The sequence below is a fragment of the Plectropomus leopardus genome, chromosome 13, assembly GCF_008729295.1.
Source record: "Plectropomus leopardus isolate mb chromosome 13, YSFRI_Pleo_2.0, whole genome shotgun sequence".
NCBI classification, from domain to species: domain Eukaryota; kingdom Metazoa; phylum Chordata; class Actinopteri; order Perciformes; family Serranidae; genus Plectropomus; species Plectropomus leopardus.
The window spans coordinates 15,748,191-15,761,860 of NC_056475.1; positions in this window are offsets into that span (position 1 = coordinate 15,748,191).

Sequence of the window (13,670 nt, forward strand, 5' to 3'; positions counted from 1 at the left end):
AACAGAGGTTGTTGTACAACAGTATACAGCACTGGCAACATCACTGATTGCATTGATAACCTACAAACTTTTGTTCTGTTTGAACCAAAAATGTTTTTATCCAAAAACAAGCATGGACCAACTACTAATGAGATCACTACGCGCAAAATATGACACATCCACTAATGTTGTCACTGTTAAAATTGTTCTTTGGTTTCCACTGAGAACCAACTTCTAGGGTTCTGAAACAATTCATTTTAAGTCAAAATTCTCAGAATGCTTCAAAATTAGGTGTGCGAACCATAACTGAACCTGTTCCATGTTGGTGGAAAAGGGGTTAAAGTGGCCATGTTAACATAAATCTGATAAACTAGTATGATAAAATATGTAAACTACACATAGTGTCTGGAAGTAAGACAGAGTTTCGACCATGCTTAGTAGCTTTTAAGCTGATCTGAACTTCAGTCAAATAGTCAAAAGGTGTTCTATTTCTTTTTCTAAAATTAAAACGTCATGATGTAAGGTGTGTGTTTGTATGAGATAAAGAGGAGCTCAAAAAGAGGGAGATACTGGTATAAAGGCATGGTGTCTTATTGTCCCATGTTGATTCTGTGCATTAATGATTTTTAAATATGCTGCTGAAAATGTCTGGCCCATCTACATTTCCTGTTTTTTAAATCCAGCCCAATTGAATTTGAGAATAAACAGCCCTGATATAGACTGAGAAACCTGATAAGTTATATAACTTTGACCTGAGAAGCAATCAGAAGGGGTTAGAAAAACGCTGCTGTGAGAGTACAGAGTAAATTCTTCAGTCACGCTCTCAACTACTATCTATTTTTATCTCATTGTTGACCCGGTATATTTTTAGATATGTTGACTCACAATATTTGGCTGCCTCTGCTGTCAAACAGCTTGTGTATCTTCGCTGCTGATGCCGGATCAACAGAGCCAATCAGCTCATGACAGCTCAATAAGGAAAACGTGTCATTAGCGCTGTTTGAAGGCCTTGGATATTGGACCGCATTGTTATTCCACAGAATGTGCTCCACAAGCATCTATCATTTGGTCCCTAGACTGAACGCCAATGTTGCAAGTGCCAAAACAAAATTAAAAAACTAAAATCAGCCGCCATTTCTGCAGTGCTTTTGGCACTGGAACTGCAGTGCGCACGTTTCCAACACCTCATTAGTTTGCACAATAAATTTAATCCTCAAAAGCAGTTTATATACAACACATGCATTAACACACACATGCAAAGGCAGCCTTTATGCATACAGTGTTAAGAAGGGAGAGGGAGGTAGGACTATATGTGAGAGATTAATATTGCACCATGTTGTAATATTTAATGTGTTAATTAAAGTGCCCTGTGGGAATACAATCTAACATGCTTCATCGACTTGGTGCAAAATCACCTTTAAATCTCGAAAGTCAGCAAGGTGTGTGCATACTCGTGTTTGTGTTTGTGTGAGTGTGTGTAACCATTACTGTGTATATTATCATATGATAAATTTAGTGTTAGTTTTACACGTCATGACCAGGCCCTGTTAGCTACGCTACGAGGCTGTGATGTTTATGTAACACTTTGTCGGATTAATAGAAGATGCTCATTAATACAAGCAGTGTAATTAATTATGCTATGCATGGCATAGCTGCTCAAACAAATACAGTTTCACACAGATCAGTATAGTCTTGTCCTGTGTAATAAATCATGTAAGATCTGAACTGTCAAAGTTTAATTTTAACTTCAGTGTGTGCTCTGTTTCCTTCAAAATGTCTTTTTCAGATTATTTTTACCAAAATAGTCCACTTAATAAACACACACACACGCACACACACACACACACACACACACACAGAGAGAGAGAGAGAGAGAGAGAGAGAGACACATCAAACCCCCATATCAGTTTGTATAAGCTGAGTTAGTGGTGGAGTCCCCCTAAGTGTAATGAGTAATGTTTTTGTGTATATGTGTGTGTTGTAAAGCACTTTGCATCAATTGTGTTTTATATAAAGCACTGAACATGTACAAAAGTGTCAGTAGCAGCTGTTCAGCTTTAGCTTATGTGCCTAAGAGTTTATGTGGTCCATATAATCCATGTAAAGTCTGGTCTGTTGATCACTTGCTAACTTTGGTTATGCTCTGTTCTGTTGGACTGCTGCAATGCATTGAGCTCGGCTGTTCCACAGTTATGTGTGTTAGCTGTTTGGTATTAAGTCAAACACCAGACCAGACCGGTGTACTGAGTTTTAACAGGTGTTTCACTTGCGTGTTCCATCGTGTTCCAACAGAAAACAAGCATCTGACTATTGCGTAACTTTGGAGCTCTCTGTCCACACTGAATCTCTTGAATATGCATTTCTGTTACAATATCCCCAACAATCTTACTGTAGCCAGCTGACAAAAATGTTTTATGTTTTTGTACTGTGTAGTTAATTCCTCATTTCAACTTCATGAATCAGCCATTTCTCTGGGCTTTCAGAGCAAGCACAACACGTTAATGGAAACACAGTCTGTCACAGTTACACTCAGTTACGCTCAAAATGGCACGTGGCCGTTTAAAACACGTCCTTTGACGGCTTCACATCCAAAATGTTCTCATGTTGGAGCAGTTCTGATTTTGTTTAGAGACTTGACTTTGTTGACCCCCAAAACACACAAAATTTAAAATAGACAAATGGGGCATGTGCCGCTCTGCCCCTCCTGCTTCTACAGACGACTGATGTCATTCATATTACCGACACTGACCTGGGCTCTGTAGGAAACTGTACACAGCCTGTCCAACACTATTGTCTCTATGACACACTGGACTGGACCAGCTAAACCAGAAATCGAATGAAACTCTAGCCTTTTGATTCTTGACCATGAGGCATTTTCTACATCCTAATGTATTCATTAAAGCCTGCTGAAACAACTTTCCCTCTCAGTAAGTAAAACACTGCATCATCTGCATATACACAGGCAGAACTATGACTTCAAAGGTGGGTGAGACACAATTACTTTAAAAATGTCAGAATTTCTCAACAACTGGAAGATCATCATTTTTCCCCTTGACAAAAGTGTGACAAACCTTTCTAATATTATCTACTTTGTTTTTAATGTCACACTGCAAAACCCAACCTCACTGAGGGGCTCGAAGTGCCAGGTGACAACAAACGCTGGATATACAGAGTACAGTCCTGCACGACAGGCTACTGATGAGCAAAGCAATACCTTTCAGAAAACAAGATGTAGAACATGAAGGCTGGTGAGAAAAGTAGAACACAAGGGGAAGAAAATAGGACATTTGATTGACACATGAGAGGAAAAACAGCAAAAGTCCAAGGTAAAAACAAGCCAAAAAAAGGAGCTCCTAGAGGCTCATTACACCCCAAAAGAGTTTCATGAATTGAAAAAACAGACCTTAGTGTTATTTTTAAAACCTCAGCTATAAAACAGGACACAGAGGTGTTCAGTAATTTTCACAGCAAACTGCACCATCGGTTTTTATATTTCTTGTAAACAGCTGAAAACTCGGACTGCAGCACTAACCTTAGGGTCAAATGGTCAGCAAATCTTTACAAATCATATTTTGGGGGCAATGGTATAAGTTTTGGGGACCAAATTCCAAGTAGTTGCCAAGATAACTAGTTCTGCACAAGCATTTTGGATAAACCAGCTAAAAACACTGGCACCCTTATTGTATTTTTTATTTTATTTTATTTTTTTTATTTTTTTGGCCTTTAGCCTTTATTTGACACAGGACATATATAGCGTGAAATGGGGAGAGAGACTGGGGACGACATGCAGCAAAGAGCTGAGGAAAGGGCTGGAATCAAACCCACCACGCCCCACCAACCGAGCCACTGGGGACCCCCTTCCACCCTTATTGTAGGTAGGCCATGTTGCTTGCAGGGCAAATAGCATCTGTTGTTTACAAATAACCATGTCTGCAGTTTGTGAAAAATTCCATTGTTTGAAAATACTTACACTAATTATCATCTGCAATTGCCTGATTCATTATTTACAATGCCTGATACATTACTGGGCTTGCACACTGGCATTGTACAGCTCCCAGTTGTAGAAAATAAACCAAAAGCCGCAAAACTCTAAATAAGCCTATTTTCCCCTACCTGGGCAGAGTGACAGTAATGTCAATTTTTAAGCCTAGCCAATGATTACAAAGTGTGATGCCTGAAAGCCAACATGCTATGGCAACAAAGAAGCAGTAGAGAGAGTCTGACTGGAGAGATCTGGAAAAAGCCTGTTCTTTATGTAGATACCTGTTAACCGCTGCCAAGGAGGCCAGTGGTGATTTTAATAGTGGAGAGAACACAACCACTGCCAACATGGCAGTCCAGTTATTATCGTGTATGAAGCCTGAAAGCTGAGTGTGGCTCTGTGGAGAGCACGGGGGGGCTGTGTTAGGTTGGCAAGGTGAGCGCTGTTGAGATTAAGAGACGCTCAAATCCCCAAGCATCAAACCAGGGTCAGCAGCTCAGGGCAGACAGGTGCAAGCAGACAAATGAGTTACTTCTTCATGCGTAGAGCTCATTAGTCAAGCTGGTTCCCTAACCTGTAATACAGTGGTATTAAATCCAAAATTAATGTCAGCTCAAATTTTTACAAACCAATATTCACAGTATGAGGGCGCATTCTTTTACACTTTGATTTAAATTCAAACACTGCGATTTTTAAGAGACCAAAAGGTTAACGTCTAGTGATGCATTGGTCTGGCATTGGATACACATGCTGCAACTTCTCACAATGGACCATTTCTTGCTATTCTGTTGCTAGAGCAACAGCTTTGATCCCTGTTTGCTTCCTGTTATCCAGTTAGAAAGTTTATGTTGTCAAGTTTGACACTGTCTATTTTGCTTTGAAAGGCTATACTTATGCACTTCTGTACTATTCACAAAACATTATATTATGGCTACTTAAGTCGAATTAAAGTGAAGAACATCCTTTCCACCTCTGAACACCGACTTATTGTCTTTTGTGTGCGCTGTCAGCCGGACATTTAGCTAACAGCTCCGAGCTCCGAGGGGAACTCAGCATCACTCATTGGCATACACTGCGATGAAATACAGATGGTTGAATATCAGCAGGGTTTCTCTGACTCCCTCTACTGTTCCTGTGAAACCTGGTAGGTATTTCTTCACATATATAATTATTAAAGAGCAAAAGCAGCGTGTGATTACATTCAGTAGGCTATACCTTCAGTTGATAAGTCAGCTAACCCAACAACTTTTAGGGTTTGATTTGAGTTTTGGAACAGAGAAGAAACATTTATGTCCTTTCTAGGTAATGCATATCATTAACAGACATCCTCCAGGCACACTGTGTAACTCAAAATCCACAGAATCAGCCTGAAAATGACGATTATAAACAGTTACTCATGTCGATGTGAATGCACTCACTGTAGCATGTAACCAGCAGAAATTGACACAAAACTCACAGTGGAGAGGTACCTAGAAATTTGGAATTTGGAAGCTTGGTCACTGACCAAGCTGCCGTATTTGAAGAATTGGGAGTGAGCGCATGTTGGCTATTGTTAAAAATACATGCAAAGTTTACAAGCAATATCATTTGATTACATGGCTTAATCTGCGTTATCTTTATGCTGGGTGGCTAAAGATCCATGATATATAGGACCATTGACAAGATGCACAAGCCTTTAAGAGTATATACAATTATTACTGTCTTAATTTCTTTGAGGCTTAGTCAACTTCAGCGATTCTAAATCTGAAAGAAATACTGTAGGTATCTGTTTTTAAAACTCCTGTTATGTCTAACTTTAAAGAGCAATTCATGCAAAAAAAAAAAAAAAGTTAAGTACAAAGGATTTTTCATCTCTGTCTTCACTGGTAGCACTGCCAACCATCCATCCTTGAATTGTTTCTCATTCACTGCTGGTTTTTATGTTATTGGAAGTCAATATTAGCCCAGTGAATAGAAAGTCGTGCAGCGCTCCAGCGCTCATAATGAGCTTGTATCTACTGTAGCTGCAGGAAGTATGACCCAAACCGTCCTGGCAAAGCAGATGTTTTTTTTGTTGTTTAAAAAACCAGCCTTGAGTATTATGTAGATGTATTATCCATTCAGATACGATTAAGAGGGATTATTTACATGGTTTGCGTTAGCTTACATATATTGTAGTTTTCGATTTGTGTCATTCGTTTTACTGCACAGTCAGTGCAAGACAGACAAAAACACTACAGAATTATGCATAATGCATATAGTTAGGGGCAGTCTCATTCATTAAAACATTAAAAAAAGCAGTTGCAAATGTTGACCCTGCTATGTTTTCTGATATTGACTGGGATCAAGGACAGACTGCAACAGCAGGATTACTTGGAGATGGCAGTTAAATCCTTACAGCACCGAGAAGGTATTACCAGGCAACAAAGAAATAGCAGAACAGTAAAAAGGCATTTTTCACGTAACATTCAGACTGTAAAATGCCCCAAAAAATCACAGAGCCAGACATAGAATACCTGGAACTGAAAATGGAAAAAGTTTGATATGCTGGAAAGAAAAGTGCTTTCAGAGTTGTTATTTGAAAACTTAAACTGTCTGAGTTGTTTACCTTTTTACACAGTTTGACAGAGATGAAATAACACAAACTGCTTAAGTGTTTATCTTTTTGGTAATTTCAGACCAAGACTGATGCTCAGTTCTTTTGACATTTCAAATGACATTTGTGTTTCGATTTAAAAATAGATAAGACTGGACTGCAACAGTGTCACACAGTGTAGCCCTCAGATGCACCAATTATGTTTATTCCATTCAGTGATTACACAGAGGAAGCTGGCAGGAAAAAAAAAAGGAGGCTTTTTATCTAGCAAAGCAACCCCAGGCGCCTTCAGCATGTGATGCGTTCATGCTGCCACTGGGTGACAAATCGGACATAATAGCTCTAACTATCAGGGTGCTGTGGCAGAGATCTCGCCTTCATCCATCCAATTAAATTGGCTCAGTCATTACAGGAATTAGATGTAATAGAGGTTAGATGCATCTGCACAAAATCCAGCCAATCACATTTAATGTATTCAGTGATTAGGTCTGCACACTAAAGAGACGGGAAGGGATGGGGCAGACATTTCTGTTGACAGGGCTTCATTTTTATAGGAGGAATATTCTAACAAGGCACAACCTTATGATCTGCATCTGGACGCCTGGGTCGCTGCCGTGACATCATCGTCACGACTCTCCATTTCGAGCCATCACAAAGGAAGTCCCAACCTTTCTGCTCCAGCAACTATTGTTGGGGACTAATGCACCATGGCACACAGCGAATACCCCCATCTTATACAGCTCTCTATGAATAACCTTCCACTTAATCTATCAAAGATTTCATAGATTTCTTTCAGATAGATCTGCTTCCAACCAGATGGATCACCACAAAGGCTGTAAAGGCAGTTCACACATACACTCAAAATGACTGTATGCAATGCTGCAATCATCTTGCTTGTCACATTTAGCCAAAACCTACTTGAAGGCCAGGTATAAGAGGAGTAATGGGAAATTGTACTATGTCAAGTCATTTCTTCATTCTTACACATTGTTTCCACATAGTTTTGTGTCAATTATTCCGTATAATCTGTTACAACTCCCGGTGTTCAGCAGAAGAAAATGCATCTATTTATGGATGATAGAAATGCCAATACAGAAATGAGAGAGATGTTAATGTTGTCTGTTTTTTTGCCTTCCACGGGAAAATGAGCATTGAGCATTATCGAAACAAAACCAGGACCAATAACGTATTCCAAAAAATAAGCAAGGAGGTCAGCCTGCCAGGTATGTAGGCAGTGTTATGATTTTTTTTTTTAATATGCACTCTATTACACAGCTATATGCTGTCAAACTTTCCAACATAGTCAAGTAACTGAATTTAATTAAATTGCCTGTTAGCAAAATTTATTTTTATGCTCACTTTCTGTGCCACACAGTACATATGGCCTGTCTGAATCTGCCACAAAAACTCATATTTTTCAACATACTTAAAGAAAAGTTGGACCAAACAACAAAAACCAAAAGCAAACAGAACAAAAAAGAGACTACATTTAGCCAAAAGCTAAAGTGTGCACACCCACAATTACCTGAATTAGTATGTATGGCAAGTACGGTAAGACGATCCACATAGTCAGTCTGGAAACTGTGATGGATATTTAAAAGGAGCCCTTAGAAGTAGAGCTGGGCTGCGAGGTGATTGTGGTGCATTGCTAACAGTCTGAATTGCAGATCATGAGATTCCCACGGACCCAGAAAGACTTCTCTTCCACAAAAAGAAAAAACAGAAATTAATATTGTAACTGAAGGGACTTTTAGGGTTTGGTATTATTACATTTTGAAATATATTGGGTTAAAAAAAGAAATTAAGAAGTTGAGTGCAAAAACTAAATTATTTTTGTTGCTGTTCATGTGTATAAGCCATGTTAGCAACTCTGTGCCATCTTACAAATTATGTTAGTTCTCTCTATGCATATTTTAGGCATTCATTTTACTGTTTGCCTTCATTTTCTCTAACTTTGGCTTGCCTGGGGTTCGATTAAAACTGTTTAATAGACTGCTTGTGTTTCTCACCATTTTTATAGATCTCACTAATTAACTTGGTGCGTACAACATTATTACAGTATTGCCAATGGGAGTGAAAGCCAAAACTATGAAAATAAGAGTTTCAAATAAGTGTAATTATCCAAAAAAATAGATTTTTTTAATAAATAACAATAATAAATAACAGAAGCAGCGTACATGCATGGGGAAGGAAGTACATTGGCACATTTGTTGCTGTTGCTCATGTAATATTGAAACTTTAATATTCTTCTTGCCTCCAATGTGAGATTTATTTGGTGTGTCTTACTTTTTTCATAACATCATTGCAGACTATTTTAAATGCGTAGCCTGGACATTCATGATTGAAAAGAGCCAGTTGTTTCTGTAATAATGGTTTAAAGTTATACCAAAGGTTTCTGATTTCAGATCCCCATATTTTCTCATACCTGCCATGGGAAAGTAGGACATATTTTTGCTTTGTTGTACAGAAAATGGAACACAAAAAGATGAACGGTGAAGTGTATGGCGTTTGGCAGTGGGTGACAAATACATTATTGCTTTGCGCACAGCAGCAAACAATCCAAGTGCTGCTTTGGAGAGTGAGCTGTCACAGTCCCCGCACCCAGACAGCATCACACCATAAATATCAATAAAAAAGAGAAAGTGAGATGTCCTCGGGGAGACTGCGACGAGGTACATGAATTAGAAATGTCACCAATAAGTTTGGGGAAAGGGGAGCAGGTCTACAGCATGGCTCTCAATTCATTCCTGCACAAAACAAATTTTACCTTGAGGGAGATAACATCGCATGATAGCAGGCTGTGGACTCCTGTCAGCCGTAATGGGAACAACTGGATAACCATCTATCAAGAGCCAAAACAAAAAAGATAAATAAAAAAATGAAACAAAACAAAAAAATATATATATAATAAGCCGATGTCACAAAAATAAAGCACTCATATACTAACCATTGCACAGTGCAAGAAATTGATGTATTATCTACTATAATTTAGGGAAGCAGCTATAATTAATTACATTCTTTGTTCATTAGTTTTTCTCCTAATAACCATTTAGTCTGTAAAATAGTAATGGAAGAATGGAATAGGAAAGCTGACTATCACAAACTCCCACACTCAGAGGAGATGTCCATGGTTGTTTTTCCAAACAGTCCAAAACCCAAATATATTCCCCATTTATACATATTTGAAGGAAAACTAGTGAGAAGATCAATACTGGATTCCATAAAAAAAAATAGTAGTAGGCTGTGCATGCAGTAGAAAGGAACAAATACTTTTGAAACTGGTGCAACTTGACCAGAGAATACAGAGAAAGGACTGTTGCATTTAAATCTGCTTAAGCGGTAAAATACCTACAACTCAGAATGCACTGTGCTGCACTGGACCAATACATGCTCCTGCTGGTGAGTGACATAATGCATGCTTGGTGGTTGCGACACAGGAAACAATATGGCAGCTACACAGCTACACAGTGCACTAAAACATGTTTATGAAAACTAGAGATGAGAACTGGGTGATGTGGTAACAAAATTTTGGTTTACCTAGTTTAACAATATGACAAGAGCTTGGTCTGAGCTCGAGAGAGGGGCAGCAAAAAATCCACCAGATGACGAGCAGATTTGAGCTGAGGAATCAGCAGGGAGATACCTGCGTTGTTAAGGTAGATGGCAATTGACCTCAGTTTTACACATACTGCCCACATTGTTAGGATACAAATCTGGCTGAAAAATCAGCAAAGTATCACTTTAAAGGATTAATGAGATCAACATCAACTAATTAATCAGCAAATATTTTCTTTACCCCAAAAAGTATACAATATTGAAGTGATACAGCTGACAGCTCTGCAAAAAGCGAGAAAGTGGATTTTAAATTAGGATAGCTTTTTCAAGGAAGCATACGTATAACCTGACACACGATGAGCAAGCCAGTCTCCATTCTTTTTTTTAAAGAAGTATACATGTCTAAAATACGAGAGGATCTGTGCGCAATAAAAGTAGGCTAGATATATGTCAAAGTGGTACTATATCCAACTTGCATATTTTACTGTTTTCATTAATATTACTAGATAAAATATAAGTATTGCTGAAATAATGTTGAGAAAAAAATGTTTCCTTGTTTGAATATACTAGAAATTTATTTAGCATCCTGGAAAAAATAAATAATGGGTGAAAAATCACTGGTAAAATTAAATGATATAATCATACTTACTTACTACATAATTTATAAGTCCTGTAATTTATAGCTGAGCTCACTGTGAGTGCTCATACAGAACTCCAATTCAGATGCTGCACAGAGTAATAATTATCAGTTTGTGTCTTGGGAAGATTTTTTAATCAAAATGCAACCTCTAACTCCATAGCCGTTGGTCAGGCATATGCAGTAATATATCATCCTTACAATCATTGACTCATGCTTTAATTAATAGCATGTGCACAGTGTTTTCTCACATCTCTAATAGGTAAAAATGCATCTCTACTCGGACCAAAGCCCACTGAGACGTAAGAAGCGTTTGAACTCGAAGGCCTTCCAAATTAGCTGAGTTATTTCCTCTGAGGCGCAAAATAAATAGGCATTATGAGCTACACCTGGCAAGACAGATGTCCGGATGAGGGCTATCTGGAAGCCACATCTTAGACGCGCTTGTAACTGAGATTGAGCAGCGGGTCGACTGCAATATGTCAGATGCATTCTCACTGAGAGGCGGGGAAAACTAAACTTTAGCCTGTTGTGTTCTTGAGCTGAAGACTGATGCATCTGTTTTTTGTCTCCGCTTATGTTGAAAAATTGAAATTGGTAATAAAAAAAAAACGATGGTACTGTCAAGCTGGTGGGTTATTTGTTTGGAACTGTTATTTTTCTGTGACCTAGGAGAGATGTAAAAGCAAATTGGCTCATTCTTAATAAATCTTACCACTCTGGTACTCAGCATCTGGAAATTAGGCTTCAACAAAATTGTTCCAATGCCAAAATATAGGAGGCAATTGTAATATTTCATCCTCTGACCTATTTCTCCTTATTTTCTCAGTAGTTACTTATTTATTTGGTAGCCACAGACCTCCTGATCTTTGCACATTACTGTGGTGAACTCCCGGGCTTTTTTCTCGCTGTGTTCCTTTTCATAACATTCCTCTCCTCGCTAACAAGTCATTTATTTAGCTCTGTACAATCCCCCATTGGAAAAGTATGCCAAACACCTCCTGACCTGCAGGTCATTTTAGCTCGATGGTTTCCACTCGTAAAAAGAGCTTGGGATGCAAAGAGTGGTAACAAAGATGGTATGCATAGCTAGGTGGCTATTTATTAAGCTCTATTGTTTCCCACACAGGGAGACCTATCTTTCTAACCCACAGCCTCATTTTGCTTTGCAGTGCCTTTGCATACTGCAGCAAACAGTGCTGAAGTTGAAAACACTGAAATTTAAATGAAGAATGTTTAATATTAAAAAAAAAAAAAAACAGGTGAGACCAGTATTTGTCTTTACTAGATATGTTTTTCATTTGAAGATTATCCTTACAGTGGTTAATGTGCTGTCTGACAGCTCAATCCTTCCTCAGCCTAAGGCATAGATGTTTTCTATTAAAGGTATTGTAGATAATTTTTGACCATTGCTTCTTTACATATTGAGATAACTTAGTAGGATGTGTATGTTTACATATTGAGATACTGTAGATTTTGTCCTTGAAATGTGATAATTTAAGCTTGTTTTAATCTTGCTTACATCGCATATCGCAAGTGGTAAACATTTTAAATGCCTGAATGTTTTTATTTATTTTTGGAAGCTGTGTTTTGGGACCCTTTGGCATTTGTGAATACTTAGTATGTCTATTAAAAATTAGCATAAACCCAGTATTAGTTATTTAGGCAATACACATGGATGAACTGTTTACTTGAAAACACTTTGCTACGTGTTGCTAACCACATTCAGCTAGATGTGTCATTTAGTGTTCTTTCACACTCACCCACTTCAACTGATGTGCAGCAGCCAGTTTCTGGCACCAAGGTGTGTAATTATCTATTTTAGCTGCCCCGGATAGACGAATCAAGACAGCACCAGCACCAGCCATCTGGCTGTGTGAGAACTCAAGTCTCCGCTGGCAGAAACACAAATGTGTTTTCACCCTCCCTGTTCAAAACACCCACCATAAAAACCTCCACTGTTCGTGTTCTACAGATTGCGTATTTGTCACGGTCACTTGAATGCTGTCTGAGTGATTTTGTGTGCTCTTTTATTCCAGCTGCCAGTCAAATGGCCAGCCTGGCTTGTTGTACTCCTTCTGGGCTGACAAGTATTTATAGAGCATCACTGTAATTTTCAGATAAAAGGTGACTTCTTTCAACTCTTTGTAATGCTCAAAGTGAAGGTTCTTTATTAAAAATGGGAAATGGGGGATTTAAATGCTGGAACACTGTGGTACATTGTGTAAATGTCCTCTGTCTAGAATACTGTATATGTTTAGGTCATTCTGTGTCTCTTGATTGATATTATTAGTCAATTTTTGTCTTGAAAAAAACAAACATCTCAGCCAAGGCTGTGAGTGCTTATGTAAAAGAAAAAAGTCAGGATAACACAATAAAGCCCCAAGGCTTATTTCCACAATGTCATTCACCAAGCTATTCACTATACATACATACAGAACTAGTAAAGTAAAAGAGAGATTTTACGTCTATTATCAGACATAATGTCTTACTGTGAAAATCCTCTGATCCAAATCTTTAGTGCCAGCTTGAAGTCTCCCAAGTTGCTTATGATATTAAGATTTCTGGGCAATCCATTCGACAGATTCACTGCCAGAAAAGTCCGCTTCCCCAGGCTAGCCTTAAAACTGGGAGGAACAATGACAGTGGAACTGATCCTTATGGAATAGCGGTAAATATCCCTCACCTGTATCAGAAAATTTTTAGGTATTGAGGGACAGACACAATCTTATGTACTGTGCACAACTCTTTCTGAGAGACTCTTAAGACTCTGAACTTTCAACCACCCAAGGCTTTCAAAATGAGACGGGCGAATTCTCATGGGGAGATAAAAAATAACCCTCATTGCTGTTCTGATATTATATAAGATGCTATTTTTTAACCTTTTTAGCTTGTGCCACTCCTGACATATGGCTATCCTGCACACAGGGAAGGTAAGCTGC